Consider the following 23,918-nt stretch of genomic DNA (forward strand, 5'->3'; position numbering starts at 1 on the left):
AGAGAAAGGTGTGAGAAATGACCTGGCTTGCAATGAATGAGACCTGTGAGTGCCGTCAGTTTGGTGCACACAGTATGAAGAAGCAGGAAGAGGGAGATTGAAAAGCTCAGTATCATCAACAGATGCACGCAGTCCACACAAACAAGCCATCCCCACCCTTGCCTCAGAGTACTAGCTGGGGGCTGGCAACACTCTCCACCCGTTCAGTAGGGAGCAAGAGGAGGGGGGGGAGGAAGGCAGGGGGAGCCTGGAAAGGTCTGCTTCCCCCTCCCTCTCCAGGCACACCTGGCCATACACCCCCCTCAGGTCAGCACTCTGGAAGGGAAGGGAGGTCTTGCTCTAGCACCCCCCCCACACACTTCTAGCCTGAGCCACTATAGGCATGTACCTGCATTTCCTGATTCAAAAGTAAATGTCTATCCACTTGCAAATCAGTTCAATCTCTTCTGGTTAGGCTAAACTGCAAAGATTGAATCAAATCAGGCTCAGGATTTTTGAATGTCTGAAAGAATCCCTAGCCATAGAGAAAGAATCAGGATTTGTCCTTCATTAATTAATCTCCATATTACCAGCATGACATGGGTAAGTAAATACCTTTTCCAGATGGGGAAAACAGTCAGTTGAATGATTTATGCAGGCAATCAGATACCACAGTAATAAACAGTATAAAAACTGGGATAAATCAGAGATAAACTCAAAATTAGAACCCATGAGATTCTGTCCCTCAGACCCCTAATTCAGCTCATGCAGGCTGGGGCCAGGGCTGCGCTGGGCAATGGGTCAGGCTGTGCTCGGGGCACACAGCAGTGGCAGCTCTGAGAGAGGGACTATGGGGGGCTGCAGCCACACCAAAATTTGCTGTAGCCCCCTCATAGCCCCCCTCCCAGAGCCACAACTGCCTACCCTGAGCTCAACCCAGCCCAGCTCAGCCCAGTCCCCGCTGAGAAGAGCCCGGCACAGACCTGGCCCCAACCGACAGCTGCAGCCTGCCCTGCCCGCCCTGCCACATGCAGATCTGGGGGGCACCCCCCCGTTCCCTGCCAGGGTGCGCGCAGGTCAGGAGCCCACCCCCCACGCTCTCCGGACAAGCCATGGCTCTGTCCTGCACCCCACTCCGCCCCGGCTAGACAGCACCTGCCTCAGCCCACTCCTCCCTCACCGTGGGGGGTGTTGATCTGCCCTGCCCCACGCCCCTTCCACCACAACAGACTTACCAGCTGTACACAGCTCTTCAAGGTGCCAAGCTGTGCTCCTCACTGTCTGCATGCTGTACTGCAGCTGTGTACATACATGGGCATTTATTGGCCAAATTATCGGCCACATCAGACTGATTTCCAATACAGTCAATTTTCTTTATCTTGGTGCCAATCTGGACCAATGTATTGGTACACTTCTACTTGGACCAATGTATTGGTACACCTCTACTGTCTTTGGGTTTTTTGTTTTTGTTTTGTTGTTTTTTGTTTGTTTGTTTTTTAATAAAACCATGGCATTACTGTTCCTTGCCTGAAGCAAAAAAGCTTGATTTGTCAAAGTAAAAATTAATTGTGTTGGGAAATAAACACAACAGTAAGCTCAAAAGTAGCTGTAGCTATAAGTTGGAGAAAACTCTTATAAATATGAGATTTCTTCATACTTATCCTCCATTAGTAAAGAAGAAACTCAAACTCACTTTACTGCATGTGCAATTTTTAAACAAGACATTTTTCAAGACTATTTGGGATAAATATCAAAATCTGCCTGAAGGTAGTGCCAAATTTGCCAGTACAACATCCTCTTTGTTTAAAGTAGCTTTATTATTCATTAGAAATGTGATAAAGTATATAGCATTTTAAATGTACACGAATTTTATACTGCATTCTTTGTGGTTCCCAAACTCCCATGCACTTTGTAATGAATGATCAAGGCATTAATCATATCTAATTTAAAAAAACCATAAACACTGGCAGCATTCAATTAAAGCTGAATAGTTTTCTTACTTAGGGTAATTTTTTTAAAGACTGAGGGAAAAGGAGGAGGATAACATTACTCAGCCCTATTAAAGATGAAACTAAGTTACCTTCTTAGAAAGTGAGAGAGAGAGGGAGAATGAGAAAAAGGCTAAATGATACAGCACACTCAAATTAGCAACATTTATTTTTTGCTGTCACTTTATTCACAATCTGTTACACCATATTGTGGATCACAGTAATGTATCCCATAGATCTATCAACTTCAACTGGGGGCAGGAGGGATGTCAAAGTGATACTTTATTTTTAGGCTTTTAAGTGGCAAGCAATTGCCCCCTTTCCCCTGATATTTCATACCCTGAAAAGCACTGAATCAAAATTCCTAGTTAAGCAGTTCACTTTGCCAGGTTATCAGGTGAAGTCACTGTTGTATATACTTGTTAGTGTTAGTTTTATTCCTATTGATTCTAGTATCAGAGACTTTTCTAAACAGCAGGTATCTCCCTAACAGTTTTATCCTTTTCTATTTATTTTGTAGTAGTTTCTCATCTTAATCCAACCCATTTGTTTCTTTCTAAGGTAAGTCACTGTAATTATCCTCTGTTGAACTCTACTGAACTCCTTGTCAAAAGGTAATCAATTATGTTTCCAAAACCAACAACAAGAGAATAAAACAGCTGCTTTCACAGCAATACTCCATGCCATGGCTGACTCCTTGCAGAGATTCTCCTGCACTCTCCTAAGAGGCAGCTTAAGTTTTTCCTTCCACCTCCCTATAGAAGCAATAGGTTTCACTCCATTGAATCTGCAGGTCCTCTATACAGAACCAAAACTTAAGGACCAATCAAGTCTTTGTCACTTCCAGACTCACTAAGGGTAGCTACATATTAAATATATCAGCAAACAGAAACTGGTACAGGTTTGAAGAATAAGGTAGAATGGTTTTGACCTAAAAGCCACATGACCTAAAGTCCTAATTACATATAGTACCATCTGTCTTCCCAGGCCTTCCTGCCACAGGGGAGGTCACCCCCATTCACATGAGTGAGACAGGACAACAGAGAGCTCCTGACAGGTATTCTGCGATCTGGAACTCACTGGCCTTCAATGCAGAACAATCCTATTCTATCAGCCTTCAGAGCAAGCTGCAAGGACATGTGTTCTCTTGGTCAGAGACTGTAAATCCATATGCATATTAACAACTGCTGGGTTATTTCATATTTCATATATTTCATAGACATTAGGGCTGGAAGGGACCTCGGAAGATCATCGAGTCCAGCCCCCTGCCCAAAGGGCAGGAAGTCAGCTGGGGTCATAGGATCCCAGCAAGATAAGCATCCAGTTTCATCTTGAAGGTGTTCAATGAAGGCGCTTGAACCACCTCCGGTGGCAGGCTGTTCCAGACCTTGGGGGCTCGGACAGTAAAGAAATTCTTCCTTATGTCCAGCCTGAAACGATCTTGTAGTAGTTTGTGACCATTTGACCTCGTCATCCCTTGGGGCGCTCTGGTGAACAAACGTTCCCCCAGATACTGGTGGTCACCCCTGATAAACTTGTAGGTGGCCATCAGATCACCCCTGAGCCTGCGCTTTTCCAGGCTAAAGAGCCTCAGGGCTCTCAGCCTGTCATCGTAGGGTCTGCTTCCCTGACCTCTGATCATGCGCGTGGCTCTTCTCTGGACTCTCTCAAGCTTCTCCACATCCTTTTTGAATTGTGGAGCCCAAAACTGGACGCAGCACTCCAGCTGCGGCCTCACTAAGGCCGAGTACAGGGGGAGAATGACGTCCCGGGATTTGCTTGAGAAGCATCTATGGATGCAAGCCAGCATTTTGGTCGCTTTACTAGCCGCAGCATCTCATTGCAGGCTCATGTTCATCTTGTGGTCAATGATGACCCCCAAGTCTCTTTCTTCCATAGTGCTAGCCAAAATAGCACTGCCGAGCCTATAAGGATGCTGCGGGTTTTTTTTCTCCCAAGGTGGATGGAGAACCTTGCATTTAACGGCGTTGAACACCATCAGATTCTCGTCCGCCCACTTGCTCAGCCTGTCCAGGTCAGCCTGGATCATCCGCCCGTCTTCTGGTGTGGATGCTTTGCCCCAAAGTTTGGTGTCATCTGCGAACTTGGCCAGTCTGCTTCTGACTCCAGTGTCCACATCATTAATGAAGATGTTGAACAGTATGGGTCCAAGGACAGAGCCCTGGGGGACCCCACTGGTCACAGGACACCACGATGAGTGACTTCCATCAATTACTACCCTTTGGGTCTGACCCCAGAGCCAATTTTCCAGCCAGTGGATCGTGGAGGACCCAATTGGTCAGTTTCTCCAAGAGACGATCATGGGACACCAGATCGAAGGCTTTTTTGAAGTCAAGATATATGACATCAATCTCATCTCCCTTGTCCAGGTGATAGGTCACCTGGTCATAGAAGGAAATGAGATTGGTCAAGCAAGACCTACCCGCAACAAACCTGTGCTGGCTATCCCTTAAGATGTTGGCGTCGGCCAGTCCATTAAGGATGGCCTCCTTAATAAACTTTTCTAAGATCTTCCCCGGAATGTTTGTGTACCACATGCTATAGTCCTCATTCATCACATTATCAACTCTTAATAGTATGCAGCATCTTGAGAGGCCACTCAATTTAAATATACCCATCCGTTTTCAGCAAGATTAGCAAGGCAAGGAGTATCACTGAGCACAATAGGCCTCAGTCCTAGCTGAAGCCATCAAAATACAAATGCCAATACACGTTAGATCATGAAAGGAATATACAAACAATAAGCCAGCACAATAAATAGTAACCAGAGATCAGAAGTCCCTGAACTGGAAACATTTTAACTCTCACGTGTTACTTGCACTGCTAATGCAGCACTACGCAGCAACCTCCAAGACTGACAACTTGTAACATGGTCATGCAAAATTTTCTCCTCATCATTTGACTTTTCAATAACCACATTAAATTAAGTAATAAATCCAAGCTGCTGTATCACTTTGTTCTTGTAAACATTAATTGCATGAAAGATTTCAGATAGGCTTTCAAGTACCTGTTAGTTTGGCCACGATTGTTTGACCTAGATTGGCTATGATAATTTGACTTTGATTACACCTTTGTTGAAAAAGCTGAAGCATTCTGAACTTTGTAGTGATTTGAACTACAACCCGTTCACAAACATAGTGCAAGACAATAGTGCAACTCCTGGTATACAGCGGTATCAACTTCTAGTGAATATTTAGTGTCCTATAGACGAGGACTGTCCAACTTCTGAGTGGCCAGGAGCCACCCTCCCCTGCCCAAACCACATGATGCATGGGCTGAATACCACATGGCACAGCCCCACTGCCCACCACACAATGTAGCCCTCACCACTGTACTGTGTGCGCTGTGCTGTACAAGGGCCCCTGGTTCCTCAAGCCCTTGGGGCTGTGGGCTTTTATCAAATGAGTGCGACACTATAGGAGTGGTCTATTTTTATAATGGTATTTGTAAAATCTAGCAGGGAGTAAGCAGAACATAGGATAGGTGCTCCTTTATGGGAAATAAGTGCAGAAATAAACAATTTAAAGGATCCACACACTGATGCCTGGGACTTACCTACTCTACTAGATGTAAGAATCCCTGCTCCTCTCTCCACCCCCTGGCATTACAGGTCTATTGGAGCCATGCCCCTAGAGCCCACCCTCACTTATCCATTATACAGCAAAAAGCAATAAGTCTGAAGAACATATTCATGTGAAAGATCTAGACATTTCCAGCTAGTATTCTGTTAGTTTATTGCAGAAGAGTGCACAGGAGCACTGCATTATGACTGATTTAGTGGTAAGGTACTATAAATATAACTAGAAATGTTTCAACTGTCACCATTATAAATATGACTGAGTTATTTCCATAAGAGGGAATTCAAAATTACAGCTTTTATTAATCTCTTACCAGGGCTTTCAGATCATTTGCACACAGGGATACTATTATTCTAATAAATTCTCTTACTCAAAAAAAAAAAAAAAAAAAAGCCTGTATATCATCCTGTCGCTATTCTGTGCAGAGGCTAACATAAATAATGCTGAACTATGACTTTAGGACATGCCATAACACTCTGGAACAGTTATAAATCAAATATTTTTGGTTCTTTTAAATTCTTTTGCTAAACTTCTCCCCATGCTTAAATTGCAACCTGCTGGAAAGATTCTGGAAGAAGTTTTGTAATGTACAGAAATGTCATATGTACACAAGTATTTCACAGCTATGATGAAATGATTTGTTCTCACTGACTGCTAGTGTGAAAAATTGAATGGCTATCCAATATGAATGGAATTCCCAAATTAGCATGTAAAATAAAATATATGGAAGAGACTACAGCAGGTGGATTGAAAAAATAGTAGTGAGCCGGATTCCTGGTTTTCTCTATTTAAAAATTCCAATTCTCTGATAAAAATCCCAAATTCTCTGATTAAAACCTCAAAGTCCATGTTTTTCTGTGATTAAAATGAAACACTATATATCCGTTGAACACACTGATTGATAAATTTACAACTTTGGAAGCCTAGCAGTGCTTCAACCATTATGTTGAAATAAATTATAAATGCGTGTATATTTTGGCATTTGATTTTGAGTTTTTTATCATAGAAAATCAGAGCTCCCCTGCCCCTTCTCTCACCAGGATGCAGGTCCAGCTGTGGCTGTCCTCTCCACTGCTTTGTGGTGTTCAGCAGCCCTGATGATACCGGTGCCCTGCCCCTGCCCATGCTGTTGCCCCTCACTCCCAAGTCACAGCCCCCCACCCCTGACAGTGCCAATCATTCCCAACCCGCAGCCCCCTGACCCTGCCAGTGCCCCTCACCCCCCGCCCCAAGCCCTGCCAGTATCCCACTCCCAACCCACAGTCCCCATCTCTCCAGTCCTGCTGGTGTCCCTCACTCCTGACCTGCAGCCCCCTGCCCCTACACAGGCCTGCCAGAGGGGGCCCCCAGCTGCCAGGGCTATGGGATCAGGGTCAGGGCCCACAGCTTACTGACCCCCGCCTGAGTCTCAGCTGCCACATGCAGGAGGTGGTGGCTGCTGCAACCAGAGCAGAGCACAGAGCCCAGTTCTGCACCCCCCACTGTGGGTGGCACAGCTGAAGCAGAGCCCATGGGGGAGGAAGGATGTGGGCTGCCCACTGTGGGGCTTGGGACTCCCTGCCTTGATGCCCTTCCACAACACAGCAGGAGAGACCCAGTGTGGGAGGCGGAGAAGCTCAGTGCTGCCTCCACTGGGAGCCCCATACCAGCCATGCTGCCGTGGCAAAGCGCCCCCTGCCCACCTCACAGCAGTGGGGGCAGCAGCATGGAGTTGTTTTCTCCTTTAAAAGAAAAAATCTGCATTTTTCCATAGCCGACAGAACCCCTGGATCTCTGCTAATGAGTCACAGAGACTCTCTTATCTATATATGGGCTTAGCAGCATTAAATTTTTATCGGTAAACATTAATAAATGTCGATTTCACTTCACACACACACCAATGAAAAAATATTTGAACAATTGTTAAAATAATCAAAATGAATACAAAGGGCACTTAAGAGCAGGCTGCTGCCACAGTGGCCAGGCGGACTCGTGCTGAACAGCAGTTGGAGGCAGGAGGGCAGGCGGGGCACTGTGTGTCTGTGCGTGTCCCCACCTGCGCAGCTCAGTGCCTGCACAATGCCAGCAGGCTGGGCCCTCCCCTGCAAACTCAGGTGGGAGCCAACAGGCAGAGTGAGCCACTGCCTTCAGGCAGAAGAGGCCACTGCAGCAGCCAGAGGTTTCTTTCCCAAGGGAGCAGTAACCACTGTGGGACAAAGGAAAGTGGGCGCTCAGCTCAGTGGTGCTGTCGACAGGCGCCAGGCATCGGGATAACAGCCCAGCAGCACAGCAACTTCCCTTGTGCCTGCTGTGTGCTGGGCTGGAGGAAGCATGCATGTGTGTGTGCTTCATGCATGTACCCAGGGGTGACAGGTGCCTCCCGAATCTGGGAGGGCACAATTTGTGGGCAGGCCTGGGGACAAGCTAAAAGCCCCATATCCACTCCTATACTTCTGTGCCGCAGCTTAGTGCCCCCTCCCCACAACATGCCACCAGCCTGAGTGGCATAAAACTGCCCTATCCTGAGCGGTGCCCAGTCAGGGGCCAATCTCAGGGGGGGCACGTGCCCCCCCCCCACCAGTCACCTGTGCAGGAGCCTACCTTCACACCCCTAATATTGCATAATCCTGACAATTTAAATTGATAAAAACCTAAATAAATGCTTTAAAATAAATGTCAATTTTAGCCATTGATATTATTAAAAAATAAAAATAGAAGTCTGCCACCTTTGCTGCCTGCCACTTTAAGGGGCTTGAGCAGCTGACAAGTGCAGTTAGGCCCAATTAGGCAATTACCTGACCACAAGGGGACCATTAGATTGGAGGGGGGCTGGGCAGCCTCAGTATAAGCCCAGTGTAAGGAGTGACCTAGAAACTAATATGCAAAGCCTAAGCAAAAGTCTCTGTTATGTGATGAATGCCCATCTGCAATGATAAGGAGGAGACAGTCTTAGATAAAGGAGGCTTGAAAACAAAAGCAGAATCAGAGTACTGGGTCAAAGAGGTCATTAAAATACTAAAAATCACACCCCTAGGTGGGGAAAAGGTATGTTAATGAAACATACATGTATGTTAATGAGATACATAGCTAAAACACAGGTATAGAGACATGCTCAGTAAAGAACTCCTTGCGTCACTCCTTTATAGCCAATTAGCAAACAAGGATGCTTATGAAGGTCCAAAACCCCTGTATAAAAGATGCTTAGAATTAGAAATCTGTGTGCTTGTTATGTGAAATTATTCCGCTTGCACCTTTTATTGCTAGCAATAAATCTTCTTTATACTTTCACCCCTGGTATCTTTATTGGCTTTTGCATACCGGGCATGATCCCAGACTTGAGCTGGGACTCAACAGTTTTTGGCACCCCAGATGGGACTGCCTTAGATAAGCTTTGCCCGGACTAACTGACGACCAGCTGATTTGCTCTTCCTTATCAAATGTCAGGCGCGCCCTGGGATCTCTTTTCCTGGTGAGAATTTTGCTTCAGGGGAAGCTGGATCGCTGAGGCGGCAGTAGCCTAACGGTGCAACGCCATAGAGTGAAAGTACCAGTAACAGGCACCTGGGTGAGAGGGTAGAAAGGGCATAAGGCCTACCGTCAGTATGCCTGCCTGGGATTATCTCTGTAAGTATTCTGTCTGGCCCGAGTCCAAGATCAGTGATTTTTCCCCTGTGAGGACGAGGACTAAGAACAGATCCCTGGATCCCAGGTAAGTCGGACGGTCAGAACCGGGAAGGCAGTCCTGAAATGGGTACTATTAACAGTAAGGTTAGCAAATGTACCCCCCTCTCTTGTGTATTGAGACATTGGGCAGAGTTTGGTGAGGATGCTATGACTAAGAAGAAAGCTAAATTCTTCTGTGAAACTGCATGGCCACGCTATCAGCTAGATGATAAAGAATATTGGCCTCGGGAGGGAAGTGTTAATTATAATACCATCTTACAATTGATTTTGTTCTGCCGGCAGAATGGTAAATGGGAGGAATTGATGTATGCGCAAGCGTTTATGTCTCTTTGTAGAGATAGAAAGATTTTGGAGGAATGTGGATTGGGGGAGGGGGTTGGGAGCTGTGAGATGGCCGTGGCTTGACCAACTGCAAATCCTGTCCTGGACTGTCCGGAGCCGGAGGCTCCCCCCCCCCCCGCTGCCTTTACCTTATTCTCTTCCTCTTCCCCCTCCTCCTCCTGATTCATCTGATTCCTCATTGGCATCTGCTCTTCCTGATTCTTCCCCCCCCCCCCCCAAGGCGGAGGTTGAGAATACTCCCCGACCCAGGGATCTGGAACAGCACCAACCATGGCCGTCAGGTGCTTGGCAATCTCCAGAATCCCCGACTTCTCCTAATATAACCCCGGGAGGTGGGTGGAGAGTACAGTTAGGAGCAGACTCCGGGGTTAAGGGAAAACATCACAGGGAATCTGATCCTGGCCATGGGAAGGGAAACGGGGTATTTCCCCTAAGAGAACAAGTGGTACCCGGGCCTCTCGAAGATGACGGTGAGCCAACCTACCGTCGAACCTTTGTGCACATTCCTTTCACTACATCAGATTTGTATAATTGGCGGAACAATAACCCCAGCTTGAGAGAGAATCCTGAAAAGGTACAAAACCTGTTTAAAATGATTTTCAAAACCCATAACCCAACCTGGGCAGATGTTCAGTCTCTTTTAGATATCCTGTTGACACCAGAGGAAAGGAGGATGGTAGTGAACAAAGCTCGTGAGTACATGGAAAAGGAAATTACCGCAGGGAACCTGCAAGGAAATAGAGATGATCATGTCCCCATCCAGGAGCCAGATTGGAAACCAGACCAAGATATGACCTCCATCCGTGCCTATCGAGAATATATCCTCCAAGGATTGAGAGATGCTGTGAAAAAACCTCAGAATCTCAGTAAGGTGTATGAGGTTCGACAGGAGACTAATGAGACCCCGAGCTTTCTTGGAAAGAATTTACACTACTTTCAGGCAATACACTCGTGAGGACCCGGAGGATGCATCGAATGCTCGCATGGTAAATATGATCTTTATAGGTCAGAGTGCACCAGACATTAGAAAGAAATTGCAGAAGACAGACGGAGCAACAGGTATGCCTATTTCCCAACTAGTAGACATTGCTTACCAAGTATTTACTAACCGAGAAAGTGTTCAGGAAAAGCAACAGGACAAGAAAGAGGAGAGAAAGATGAAAATGCAGACAGCCCTAGTAGCAGCTGCAATCACGGGAAAACCTAGAAATGAGGGATTCTGGAGACAGCCTCAGAGACGGGGTACATTAGAGAAAGATCAGTGTGCCTATTGCAAACAAAAAGGACACTGGAAGCGGGAATGCCCCTATCGGAAAGTTGGTGAAGGTGAAAAGAAAAAGAGGTGAGCAGTGGATTGTTCGCTTTTGGAAGGGATTCAGATTGAAGGGGACCAGAGGCCCGGGAGGGAAAGATAACCCAGATCCCAGTGTCCCCTGACGAGCCTCTGGTTAAAATGCAACTAGGGGACAGAGATGAATTGGTAGATTTTCTTGTCGATACAGGTGCTGCCCATTCTGTCTTAACTCAAAAACTGAAACCTTTGAGTAAAAAGACTGTGCCGGTGGTAGGGGTTACAGGGAAGGCAGTAACACGACCCTTCCTACAGCCAATGACCTGTAATCTTGGGCAGGCCGAAGTCACCCATCAATTCTTGTACATGCCAGACTGCCCCGTTCCCCTTTTAGGGAGAGACCTCCTCTGTAAACTGCAAGCTACGTTGTCGTTCCAGGATGGGCAAATGTTTTTAACAGTGCAACCTGAAAAGGGGTGGCATTTGCAGGCTTGCCTTCTCGGCCTTCTCCGAGAGGAAAGTACACCGGATATTCCTCAACCCCTGCTTGATGCTGTTCTTCCATAGGTATGGGCAGGTCACTGACCCGGGAAGGCTAAAAATGCTGACCCTGTAAAGATTCAACTTTTGCCAGGGGCCCAGCCTCCATGTGTGAAACAATATCCAATGCGGATGGAAGCCAGGAAAGGACTGAAGCTGTTAGTTGAACAGTTCCTGGAGTATGGCCTTCTCCGCGAATACACATCAGCTTTTAACACACCCATCTTGCCTGTGAAGAAGCCTAAGAGTAACGAATATCATTTTGTCCAAGACTTGAGAGCTGTAAATAAAGTGGTCATGAGTATATACCCGGTCGTGCCTAACCCGTACACCTTGCTGTCTGCCTTGAACCCAGATCATAACTGGTTTATGGTTATTGATTTAAAAGATGCTTTCTTCTGTATACCGGTAGAGAGGGGATCTCAGGAAATATTTGCATTTGAATGGGAAGACCCAGATACTAGCATTAAGACTCAGTTTTGCTGGACTGTCTTACCCCAAGGGTTTAAAAACAGCCCAACCCTATTCGGCACTGCATTAAGCAAGGATTTACGTAGGCTAAAACTGCCACTGTCCTGTGCTCTTTTGCAATATGTGGATGACTTGCTTTTAACAGCCACCACTGAAGCAAGCTGCTTGGAGGGAACAATTTGCCTCCTTAATTTTCTGGGACAGAAAGGATACCGGGTGTCCAGAAGTAAAATGCAGCCCATGTCCCAGAAGGTAACATACTTGGGATTTGAATTACAGCCTGGTCAGAGAGCCCTGTTGCCTGAAAGAAAAGAAGCTATATGCTGGCTAGCACCCCCAAAAACAAAGAAACAACTACGGGGATTCTTAGGTACAGCAGGTTTTTGCAGGATTTGGATTCCAAATTTTGGGGTTATTGCAAAACCTCTGTATGGAGCTACACAAGGTGACGAAAAGGTGCTCGAATGGACTGAAGAGTGTGAGCAAGCATTCTGCCAGTTGAAGCAGGCTCTCATTGAAGCACCCGCCTTAGGACTACTGGACATGAGTAAGCCTTTTTCCCTTTTTGTGCATGACCAAAGGGGGGTAGCTGTGGGAGTCTTAACACAGAAATTGGGTAGCTGGCAACGACCAGTGGCATATCTTTCTAAAAAATTAGACTTTGTGTCATCCGGATGGCCTGCTTGTCTCCGGGCTGTTGCTGCCACCTGTCTGCTAATACAAGAAGCTGAAAAGTTAACCCTAGGCCATGAAATGACTGTATATGTGCCTCACGCAGTGCTTACAGTCCTGGAGCAGAAAGGAGGGAACTGGTTAACCCCAGGACGAATGGCTCGATATCAGGCCATCCTCCTAGATAAGCCTGAAATAAAATTGGCCATTTCTTGCACTGTAAATCCAGCAACACTGTTGCCATCTATGGCTGACACACCAGATCTTGTACATGATTGCCTGCAAACATTGGAAGCTGTTTATTCTTCAAGACCAAATCTGAGAGACAAACCTCTTGAAAAAGCTGACCTGGAGTTCTACACTGATGGCAGCTCGAGTATGGAGAATGGAATTCGAAAATCCGGATACGCTATCGTGACTACACAGAATGTGATAGAAGCAGGACCTTTAAACCCATCTGTTTCAGCTCAAAAGGCTGAACTCATCGCTATGGTTCGGGCTTTGCAATTGGTGGCCAACAAAACTGTCAATATTTATACTGACTCTAAATATGTTTTCCTTGTTTTGATGCTTACGGAGGGCTGTGGAAAGAGCAGGGTCTACTTGATGCTAAAGGAGCAGGCATTAAGCATAGCAAGCAAATAAAAGCTCTCCTCAAGGCAGTCTGGGAACCAAAGGAGGTAGCGGTAATGCATTGTAAAGCACATCAGAAAGGGAACGACCCCTCCTCAAAAGGTAATCGATTTGCTGACGCTACAGCAAAGAGAGCAACTAAAAGACCTCAGACAGACTTGCTGCCCGAAGTAAGTAATCTGTTACCTCTCCTCCCAGACCTATACCAGCCTGTGACACCACAGTATGGGGAAAGAGACAAACAATTGATAAGAGAGTTTCAAGCAAAGAAGGGGGAGCACGGGTGGTTAGTAGCAAAGGATGGCCGCATTATCATCCCAGCTGCCTGGGTTCATGTGGTAGTAAAGAGCACTCATCATGGCACCCACTACGGACCCAGGGCCCTGGTAAGGTGGATCAGTCACTATGTAACTGGAGTGGGATTGAGAGAGGCTGCCAAGAAGGTATCAGAGACATGTGAGATCTGCCAGAGAAGTAACCCAAAAGGAGGGAAAAAAGAAACTTCAGGACATCAGAGAATAGGCAATGGGCCAGGAAAAGAATGGCAGGTGGATTTTACTGAGTTCCCCGGCAACAAGGGATGAGATATCTCCTTGTCTTTGTGGACACTTTCTCTAATTGGGTTGAGTGCTTCCCATGTCGGACTGCCTAAGCCCGAGAGGTGGTCAAGGCACTCCTACGAGAAATCATACCTCGCTTCGGACTTTCAAAAGGAATAGGGTCAGACAATGGCCCACATTTCATTGCACAAATTACTCAGAAGGTTTCTGAGTTCCTGGGAATCAGCTGGCATTTACACACCCCTTGGAGACCTCAGTCCAGTGGAAAGGTGGAACGTATGAATCAGACCTTAAAAAGACACCTTGCAAAGATTTGCCAAGAAGCTGGACTCAAATGGCCAGAGGCCCTACCCTTGGCCCTGTTGCGAGTAAGGGTCACACCACATTCTAAATTGGGATTAAGCCCATTTGAGATAATGTATGGTAAGCCTTACCCTCTGAGTCTGCCCATGGGTACTGAACAACAGTTACATGTTTTAGGGGAGGGAATGATTAGAGAATATGTATGGTCCTTGGTTTCTGTTTTGTCTTCCATCCATCAGCAGGTACGGGACGTGCTGCAGACACAGGACCAGTCTCCTGCCCCGGAAAATCGATTATTACCTGGGAGTTACGCCCTTGTGAAAGATTGGAACGAGGAACCACTTCGAGCCAGATGGAAGGGCCCATATAGGGTACTTTTAACGACCCCGACGGCAGCAAAGCTCAAAGGAATCAAGACTTGGATACATTCCAGTTGCCTAAAGCCGGTGGCTGAACCAGAACAAGAAGGAACCCCTGCAGACTCCGGGACCGGAGGCAGAGAACAGTGGAAGGTGGAGCCAATAAGAGACTTAAAATTCCTATTCAAAAGAAAGGAACTTTAAATAATTTGTCAATCTTTGATCAAGTTTTACAAGCCTTATTATGAAATTGTTCAAGGTTTTCTTGTGGGGCGCCCTGATCTGTCCACTCCTACTCATAGGAGGGGAAAACCTTTTAGAACAAAAATTTGACCCTCAGGAAAATATCTGGATTTATCTGGCCCGGGAAATTTTAAATAGAACAGACTTCTGCTTAGCGGGAGGGATCAATGCTCACCTGGTTTTTACCTCATGCTTAATCGCAGTACCAACCCCTTTGAAAATTTTACAAAATTATACTATGCTGAAAGATGTAGATAAGGAAAGTACATATTAGGATATATATAAGTGGGGGACTGTTATAAAAGAGAAAAGCAGAAATATGTTTTCCGTACGAATTCAGGCAACAGCTAATGCTTCCGAATGTTTCCTAATGGTTAATTGTACTAATAATTGCTTTAAATTGAACCAAGGTAAAAAAATCCTCTGTAATAAGACCAGTCAAATATCCTATGCACACACACATACCGTCCTTCCTCGAGGATGGTTTCTAGCCTGCGGGAGAATGATATATTCATACCTCCCAGCGAATGCTACTGGGGGACCATGCACCATTACTCGGGTAACTGCAGCTCTTCCAAGGAAATCTGACCTAATGCACACTGAGCAACCCCTCTCGGTGGGAGGTTTAAACGAGCATACACTATTATCACTGCTGATTGTGACGAGAATGATTCCCCCGGACTATTATCTAAGACTGAATACGGAGCATTAGCTGCATCTATGGTGGGGGTTCCGGGTCTTGCTGTAAGTAATAGCATAAATCTTAATGCAGTGGCCTGTGTTTTAGCAAAAGGACTAAATGCTACATCCCAAGTGCTCTCAGCCCTGAATGCTGAACAAAAACAATTAAGGGACGCTGTCTTAGAGAATAGAGCTGCTATTGATTATCTCTTGTTACGACACAATCTTGGGTGTGAAACTTTAAAAGGAATGTGCTGTTTCAACCTCACTGATCATTCTGTGCTAATTGAAGACAAAATTGGTGCCTTACAACGATTGGCACAGACATTGAAAGAATCATCTGGCTTAGACTTTTCCTGGTTAACTTCCTGGCTTCCCAATTTTGGATGGTTGAAACAGTTATTTAGTATGGTTGTTTTATTTTGTTTTATAGGGATTATGGTTTGCTGCTGTATCCAATGCATACCTGTTTTCATCACATCTATCTTCAGGCCTAAGGTGAATCAAATGATTTTGCAAACAAAGAAAGCTGAGGATACTAGATTTGTGTTAAGTCAAATTGAATGGAGCAATCATAATAATAATAATTAAAAATGCTCCAGAGGAGGGAATGTAAGGAGTGACCTAGAAACTACTATGCAAAGCCTAAGCAAAAGTCTCTGTTATGTGACGAATGCCCATCTGCAATGATAAGGAGGAGACAGTCTTAGATAAAGGAGGCTTGAAAACAAAAGTAGAATCAGAGTACTGGGTCAAAGAGCTCATTAAAATACTAAAAATCACGCCCCTAGGTGGGGAAAAAGTATGCTAATGAAACATACATGTATGTTAATGAGATACATAGCTAAAACACAGGTATAGAGACATGCTCAGTAAAGAACTCCTTGCGTCACTCCTTTATAGCCAATTAGCAAACAAGGATGCTTATGAAGGTCCAAAACCCCTGTATAAAAGGTGCTTAGAATTAGAAATCTGTGTGCTTGTTATGTGAAACTATTCCGCTTGCACCTTTTATTGCTAGCAATAAATCTTCTTTATACTTTCACCCTTGGTATCTTTATTGGCTTTTGCATACCGGGCACGATCCCAGACTTGAGCTGGGGCTCAACACCAGGACCTAGGAGCTAAGCTGGCAGTTACAATTGGGAAGCCATAAAAGCAACATCTCTCAGCCTGCAGCTCCCAGAATACCTGAAGGTCAGGGCAAGAACTATGGGGATAGAGGAGGTTCCTGGTCCTGGGGCATGACCTGAAACTACACCCTGCTGGACAGGATGGTGTGGTGGGGCTGCTTGTGGCAGGACAGTCTCCGGGAAATGCCACACCTGTTCCTCCCTGGTAAAAGGTGAGAATGGGGTGCCAGGAAGCTTCAGCCCCCACTGCTTTGTGGGTACCCCATGGAGGGGAAAGGCTAAGGGAGCACACCCTGACAAAAGCACAGGGCCCAAGTCCACTGAGTGGAGCCTGAGGCAGGGTCCAGGCCCATTGAGAAGACCCTGAGACAGGACCAAGGTCCACCTAGAGGGACCTAAGGCCCAAGGGGCATAAGGCCCAGGAGCCCAATGAGGGGGTAGAGCAGTGGCCCCAGTGAGGGGCTAGAGGCCAAGTTCAACCCGGTGTGTGACAGAAAGCTGGAGGCCGTGTAGAGTAGGGTCTGTGGGTGCCTGAAGAACTGTGCATAGGCCGGCTGGAGTAGCAACCGGAGACTGCGTAGAGTAGGGTCGGTGGTGTGTGAAGGACTGTGCATAGGACAACTGGAGTAGAGGCCCCAGTGAGGGGGCACATGGCCAATGCATATCTAAAGACACTGTCATATTGAAGGTAGTAATCTAAAGGCTTGTAATAAATGCCCATTAGCCAGTTTAGAAAAAAGACAAGATTCATCTTCTTATCTAAACCATTGCTTGTGTAGCCTGGCCTTGTTCAAAGTCTTAATTCTTGAATTTTATCTCTAGAGGCTTTTAACAAGGTTAACATAAAACGACCCTTAAGCAAACATCCCACATTCCAAGAAATCAAACCCTAGGGGCCTTTGAAAGGCGGTTGTAAAAGAAGGGTCACTGCAGTGGTGTGGAAATTCTCCAAAGAAATTAAATGGTCAGCAAAAGAAACTGAACCCAGCAGAAATCTGTTAAGAAAGATCCGAGCCCAAATTTGGGAGCAGTGACAGGTTTGGGTAGGAGAGGCCCAAGATGGCAACTCGCCCAATAAAAACTGTAACCTACAGTCCCAATTTGGAGGTAACCTCACTTGCAGAGCATCGAAGGAAGAATTGCAAGTGTAGGCTGGATCAGACTGATCACCTGAACCACCCTCTCCGTGAACAAGGACTCCCGTTCACGCTGAAGCTGCGGAGCGCCCGAAAGGGACTGAAGGAAGGGGACTTGTTCCTATCACTGCTGAGACCAACCCTGAAATCGTAAGTAAAGAATGAAAGTATATCTGGGGATTTCGTTTCTTGGAATTCTGGAAATGTAAGTATATTATGAAAAATAAGAGTATTAACTCAAATTTAACTTTTAGTTGTAATTGTAGTTGTTTTTGTAATACTAATTCTTATAACATTGTTTGGGAAGGAAGTGCATTTGGAGCATTGTTTCTGATATATGTAATTATTGTGTTCTTAATGTCTGTGGTATTTCTTAAAGCTAAGCAGTGTTATATGCATAGCAAAGAAATTTAAAATAAAATTGCGTTGTATGAATTAAGTGTGCAATCATTGTGAAATCGTGCAATCTACTAAATACTCCCCTATCCAGGCACATCAAACGAATCAGTAAGTTGCGTGGGACCTTTCTCAATTCCATAACCCACTAGAGACAGACATCTGGGACCAAGTTTGGGCCAGAGGCCCAGTTCAGCCCAGCAGTGGGGCTGGCAGAGTTGGAAGTGATTTTTGGGTGCTGTCTGGGAGGCATGGGACAGCATAGGGATGGTTTGGAGCCATGTATTACATCTTTGGTATTAGGGCATTAAATGGGCAGCCTCCCACCTAGGAAAAACTATTCAGTTTCAACAAAGGTGTGGCAGGTGAGTCAGGTGGGCAGACTGCCCTAGACAGGTGGGCAGGCCAATATTGTGACCAGCCACAGGATGGCCCCTTGTCACACCTATCTGTATGTCAACAATTTAAATCCAAACTAAGCCATTAGTGACAGATAACTGTTACCACAGGATGAATGAGTTTGCAAAAAGGAACTGTCAGTGTCCCACATCATATTTTCAACTTTTTGTTCAATAAAGAGGTCAAATATTTGGGGCCTGATGCAACTTGCAGTATAGCTTGATTTCAGTGGGGGTGGGCAATGAATACAAGCTGAACTATCTCTTCACTTCCTACAGGTGATCACTCCATAAGCTAGGGAGAAGCAAAGTGGTGTGGGAAAACCAGCCTCCCACTACCAAAGCTGTACCTGTTTGGTGAATAAAAGAATTCTCTCGCTGAACCTTTTAAACTCTTCATCTACCCTATAGAACAGATTAAGTACTGGTTACGACTACAGGGCAACTCCTTCCCCCTCCATAACATCTGTCAAAAGAGGCACATTACTGTGGAATAGAACCAGTACTGGGACAGGAGGCAAGGAAAGATGCAGGGAACCTACACACCCTGCATACCACACAGCACAACTTTAAGGAGCTCCCAGCACCACAGCAAAAACAGACTTGGGGGCAGATTTGGCTGGCTAATAAGTAACTACAGAGATCCACTGGTGGGCTGCTGAAGCTACCTGCAACCCTGAAGCAGCAGTAAAGCCTGAAGAGTTGTATATAAGGCAGTTTCTCCTTTGACGGTATCCTCCATTGTCACCAGATATTTCCTTATCATTTTAAGCCATTTTAAACGGCCTCTGCAATGGTTTCAAGGTTTGAACCTAAAGGCTGAACTTTTGTTACAGAGTGCCTAGAGTGCCGTGGCCTTAAACTTTGTTTTAAAATACATAATTATATGCTTACAACTGAGGGTTTAGATGGATAAATATGGATGGCAAGCAATTAACCAAGTGTCAGGGAAGGCCTAAAGAGCTGGAATGATAAATCTTGGTCTGTGGCAGGATACTAAGAGCAAGAGCTCAAAGATGGAAAGAATGAGATTGAGAACTTGTGTAAAAACTTAAATTCCCTGAGACCTGTCCCCTTTTGCTCCTACCTCCAACCAACAAAGCTGAAGCCAATTTGGGTGGGTAAGGGGAACCTTGGCATGGTAAGTTCTGTGTGTGAAAGAATCCACCATAAATGCAGAGTTTCTATCATTATTTGCACTAAAAGGCTGAAAAAATAGAGGTTGTTTCAAATGCCTTTTCAAAAATTGTGTTTTAGGGGTTTTGCCCTTGTTCTTTGTCAGCTCTCTGACCTTCCCTAAAATGTACCTGGACATTATATTACAGCTTTTGTGCTGACCCGCTGTTAAGACAATTGTTTTGGTCTAGAAATTAATTTTCCTTGTTTCGACTACAGTGACAGCCAGTAGAAGATGGATTCTGACCTTAGTGAAGCAACTTGCAAGGTGTTAATGTGACCACCTGCCACCGTAACAGCTCAATGGAGAGAGTGGATCTTGACCACTGCCAAATGTCAGAGGTACAACTTAAAAATATGCGCCCATGTGATTTGGGTCAGCGATTAAAGACCATTTCCTCACCATACCCCTGAATGATACTCTTACTACAGAGCAGGTGAGTAATTGAAAATTAATACAGGTCACTTACTCATCTGAGGAAAAGCTTGCTTCTGTAGCCACAGGTGGACTCTTGAGGGTAGAACTAGTGCAGGACTCCTGTGTAGAGAACCCATGAATGGAGAGTCCTTGCATATGGACATCTACTTTGTAGGGCTCCTTGCATAGCAGCATGAAGGGGCAGTGAGTCATTAGGGCAGGGGTTTTCAAACTTTTGGGGTCAGTATACCCCTGACAGCAAGACTTTGGCACATGGCTGGATGCGGAGCAACGGCAGCCACCGCACACGAGCTTTCCCTGCCCCCACGTCTGGCCAGGTGGGTGGCACCTGTGTGGCTGCGTGGGATCATGCATGGCAGCATGCCATCCCTGCTTGCCCACCCACGCATACCCCTAGGGCCTTCTCAAGTACCTCCAGGGGTACACATACCCCCAGTTGATGACCCCTGCATTAGGGGAAAAAAACAGGAGGTAAGGGCAGAAAACTTATCTTCTGTATCCTTTCTGGTAGAATGGCCAAAAGGTGCTCGGGACTAGTTCTGCTGCTAACTGAAAGTGATCGTTGTTCCCTTTCTACTTCCCTATCCATCTGACCAGTTTACCTACTTGGGCTGGCAGAGCATTGAGGATTGGGACACTAGGGGATTTTTGTTTGTCTGACTGGGTTTTTTTTGTGTTTTACTATCCCACAGATGCATAGGAATTGGTTTTTGGATTGTACCAGTGGTCCATCTAGTCCAGAATCCTGCCTTCGACAATATTCAAGATCAGATGCTTCAGTCCCCATGATGAACAATTATGGGACCCATTGAGGAAGTTGCTAACTACTCTGTTACTCAATGGTAAGCTTAGGCCCTGAAGCATGATGGTTAACCTCTCATATAGCTTTTTATTTTCCAGTGGCTACCTAGTAGAGTTTATTCCTGGACCTGTATATAATGAAGGGAAGCTCTGAATACATTTTGGAAGGAATCTATATACTACGTTGTTGGAAATAATCAAATCACATAAAGCTGTAATGACTTTCTGAAGTCATTCCCTAGGTGCTTCTCAAAAATTTATGATGGAAGAATCTTTTTTAGCTAATAAAAATTATAAGAATCAAGGTTACTCTGTGTGATCATATCTTTGTCAGAAACAATGTTACATTCACTACTTTATAGTCTACTAAACACATTTCATTTGCAGTTAAAATATAATGAGAAGCCACTACTTTTCCTGCATAACTACTCTGAAAAGAATTCCTGAGCTGCTTTATCTTTTACAGCCACAGCTGCCTCAGTTCGGTAACAAGATTTGGCTGGCACTACTCTGCTTTGATTGTTTGCTGTTGAAAACAACTGTCAAGAAAAGTTAATTCATTTCTTCCAAACATAATAATCACTCTCAGTCTGCTTTTTTAGTCTGACAGTATTTGACTCAGGCTCTCATAGGTGTACCCTAGATGTCAATGGCCTGAGGCCATACTACCTTATGCTGTAGATCTCACATGATGAACAAGTTTGGGGCAAATTAGTTCTTGGGAGCTGAAGGAAACCAAGTGATGCTCTTCTCTGTGAAGCAATATTAAACCAATTTCACACAACTAGGTTGGAATAGTCTCTCTTAGGTGAGTTGTTATACTGAAGTCATGACCATCTGGGCACACCTGCACTAATACTACATTTAGACTGGATCCTGAGGGTTGCCCTAAGCCAGTCTGGTCTGTACCTCCCTGCTTATATTTTACTGTACCAAAGCTGTTCACATTATACTTCCTGTTGCTCAAGCAAAGCCTTCCTATGAATCAGTCTATGGATTACTTGTCTTCTTCCTGTGCTTGGTTTTAAGTAAGGGTAGTAGAGACAGGCCTTTTGATATGCCGTCATGGGTCAGAGCCCACCAAGTACGAGCTATAGCACACCCCCTCCAAAGACAATGATCACTATATTCCTTATAAACAACCTTTACATAGTTGAAGTCTGTTATCGTACCCTCTCTTTGACTTCTCTTTTCTAAGCTAAAACTCAGTTCTTTCAACCTTTCCTCATTGATCACATTTTTCAAACATCTTTTCATTCTTGTTGCTCTCTTCTGGACTCTCTCCAGTTTGTCTGAATCTTTTTTTAAAGCGTGGTGCCCAAAAACTGGATGTGGTGCTCCAGCTAAGACGAGACCTTTGCCAAGTGAAGCAGAATAATAAACTCTCCTCATCTTACATACAACAGCCCTGCTAATACATCCCTGTATAACATCCTTGATGCTTGTTTGCAACAGCATCCTATCCTGACTCTCATCCATAACAGAAATTCTTCAAATCCTGTCTTAGACAGTTGTGTAATAATGCATGTCATTTAGCCTTTTATACCACATTCGGTATTGTGATATCAGATCAATTTAGGATTAGGCCAAATCTTTTTATATTGACATACAAATGATTTTCTTCCAGGTCATACATAGCAATGCTAAAGCTTTTGAGATTTGGGAATTGCATGCGATGGACACAATAGTTTATAACTAGATACATGAGTGATATGCAGAGTTTTTTCCAACTACCTTTTAGACATCAAAAGTTACAAGAGGATCCTTTAGCTTCAAGAGGATTCAGATTTCTGTGACAATTTTTTAACTTGCTTCAGTAGAAGATGGAACAACCTAATGACATGTAAAGCTAATAACAGACATTTAAAAACTAAAAGCAATTTAGAAACCATTTACTCATACATCAACCATGAAAACCTGTAACACAAAATTTATGCCTTTAGCAGAAAGGTTCCTAACTCCAGCCACCTTTTGTATAGCTTCTAAATACATCTATTACAATTCTAAAAATTAAATAATTTTCCCAGCCTTTGGATTTTAACATAAATTTCTAATAGAGCAAAACAAGTACAAACAATACCATCCTTGCACTACCATAAAGAATAAGGAATGTCATTTTAAATTTAGCCTGTCATATTTTCACTTTTAATTGCTGTATTGTTAGCCTATGAACAAGTTTCTCCTACATAATTTAAAGAAATTATTCCATCCTTTTAAACAAACAAGCAGATAATCTTTTCTTTTTTTCTTTTTTTTAATCTAGACAGGTTTCCATCTCCCCTATTCATGCATAGAAATTAATGTTTTACAGCTCCATCTGCAAAATTAAATAATCCAATAGAAGGAAAAAACCAGCTTTGACTTCTTAAAAAAGGCGCAACTTAATGGAAACACATTTAAAAAAAATAATTTCACAAAATGCGTGCCTTTGAATTAATTATAGTAAGTATGCTGTATATTTCAGAACTTCATCTACAGGGTTTTAATCCTAGCCAAAATATAGCATCTCATCCAGGTTTTCTATTATTGTTGTTTCCTTTCCCCAAACCCAATATTTTTTACCATATAAAAATACTTCATGCAAAGAATAGTACAGAAAGTACAAAGGTTATCTTTAGCAGTAAGGGATAACCGCTTCCTTAGAATAAGCCCAGTTATAAACAGAAAAGTTATTTACACCTCATGTTGAAACTAATGTTACTATTTGCTTCTAGTCCAGGGGTGGGCAATTACTTGGGACCAAGAGCCACATAGGGAGTTTTAAGGACCTGTCGCAGGCTGGCTGAGCACCCCCACCAACCTCCCCTCCCCTCCTACAACTCACTAAAACTCCCTATGGGGCTTTGGGTAGGGCAGTGAGCAGTGCTTGGGAGCAGGAGAGGTGGACAAGTCCAATCTGCTCCTTGCATGCCCTGCCTTGTGCGGGGGGGGTGGAGGATGTGTGTATAGGGGTGTGGAGATGTGTATGTGGGGGCAGGGGCTGCCTGGGTGCTAGGTCCCAGAAGCCTGCCAGGGGTGAGGGGAGGGAGGGAGGGAGAGGGAAGTGGGAGAAACATGCAGAAGAGCTCATCCAGGCAGTGCAGTCCATTGCTGCCCCCCACGGTACTCTGCATAG

At 44.8% G+C, this 23,918-nt stretch overlaps 1 protein-coding gene and 1 long non-coding RNA gene across 4 annotated transcripts in view; one reads left to right on the forward strand and one right to left on the reverse strand.

Moving 5' to 3' along the window:
* The window catches only part of METTL24 (methyltransferase like 24), a 96,845-nt gene that overhangs the window by 69,674 nt on the left and 3,253 nt on the right, over window positions 1-23,918 (reverse strand). The gene's annotated exons all lie outside the window — the stretch shown is intronic.
* LOC109286266 (uncharacterized) lies at window positions 17,381-21,112 on the forward strand. Of its 3 annotated transcripts, none has more exons than XR_002094255.2 (3): window positions 17,382-17,743; window positions 19,783-20,000; window positions 20,695-21,112. It is a non-coding gene; the product is annotated as an uncharacterized LOC109286266 (long non-coding RNA). The 3 variants fall into 3 exon arrangements; XR_002094254.2 differs by having other exon boundaries at window positions 17,389-17,743; window positions 19,783-19,905; XR_002094253.2 differs by having other exon boundaries at window positions 17,381-17,743; window positions 19,783-21,112.

Source organism: Alligator mississippiensis, chromosome 1 (assembly GCF_030867095.1).
Source record: "Alligator mississippiensis isolate rAllMis1 chromosome 1, rAllMis1, whole genome shotgun sequence".
NCBI classification, from domain to species: Eukaryota; Metazoa; Chordata; order Crocodylia; family Alligatoridae; genus Alligator; species Alligator mississippiensis.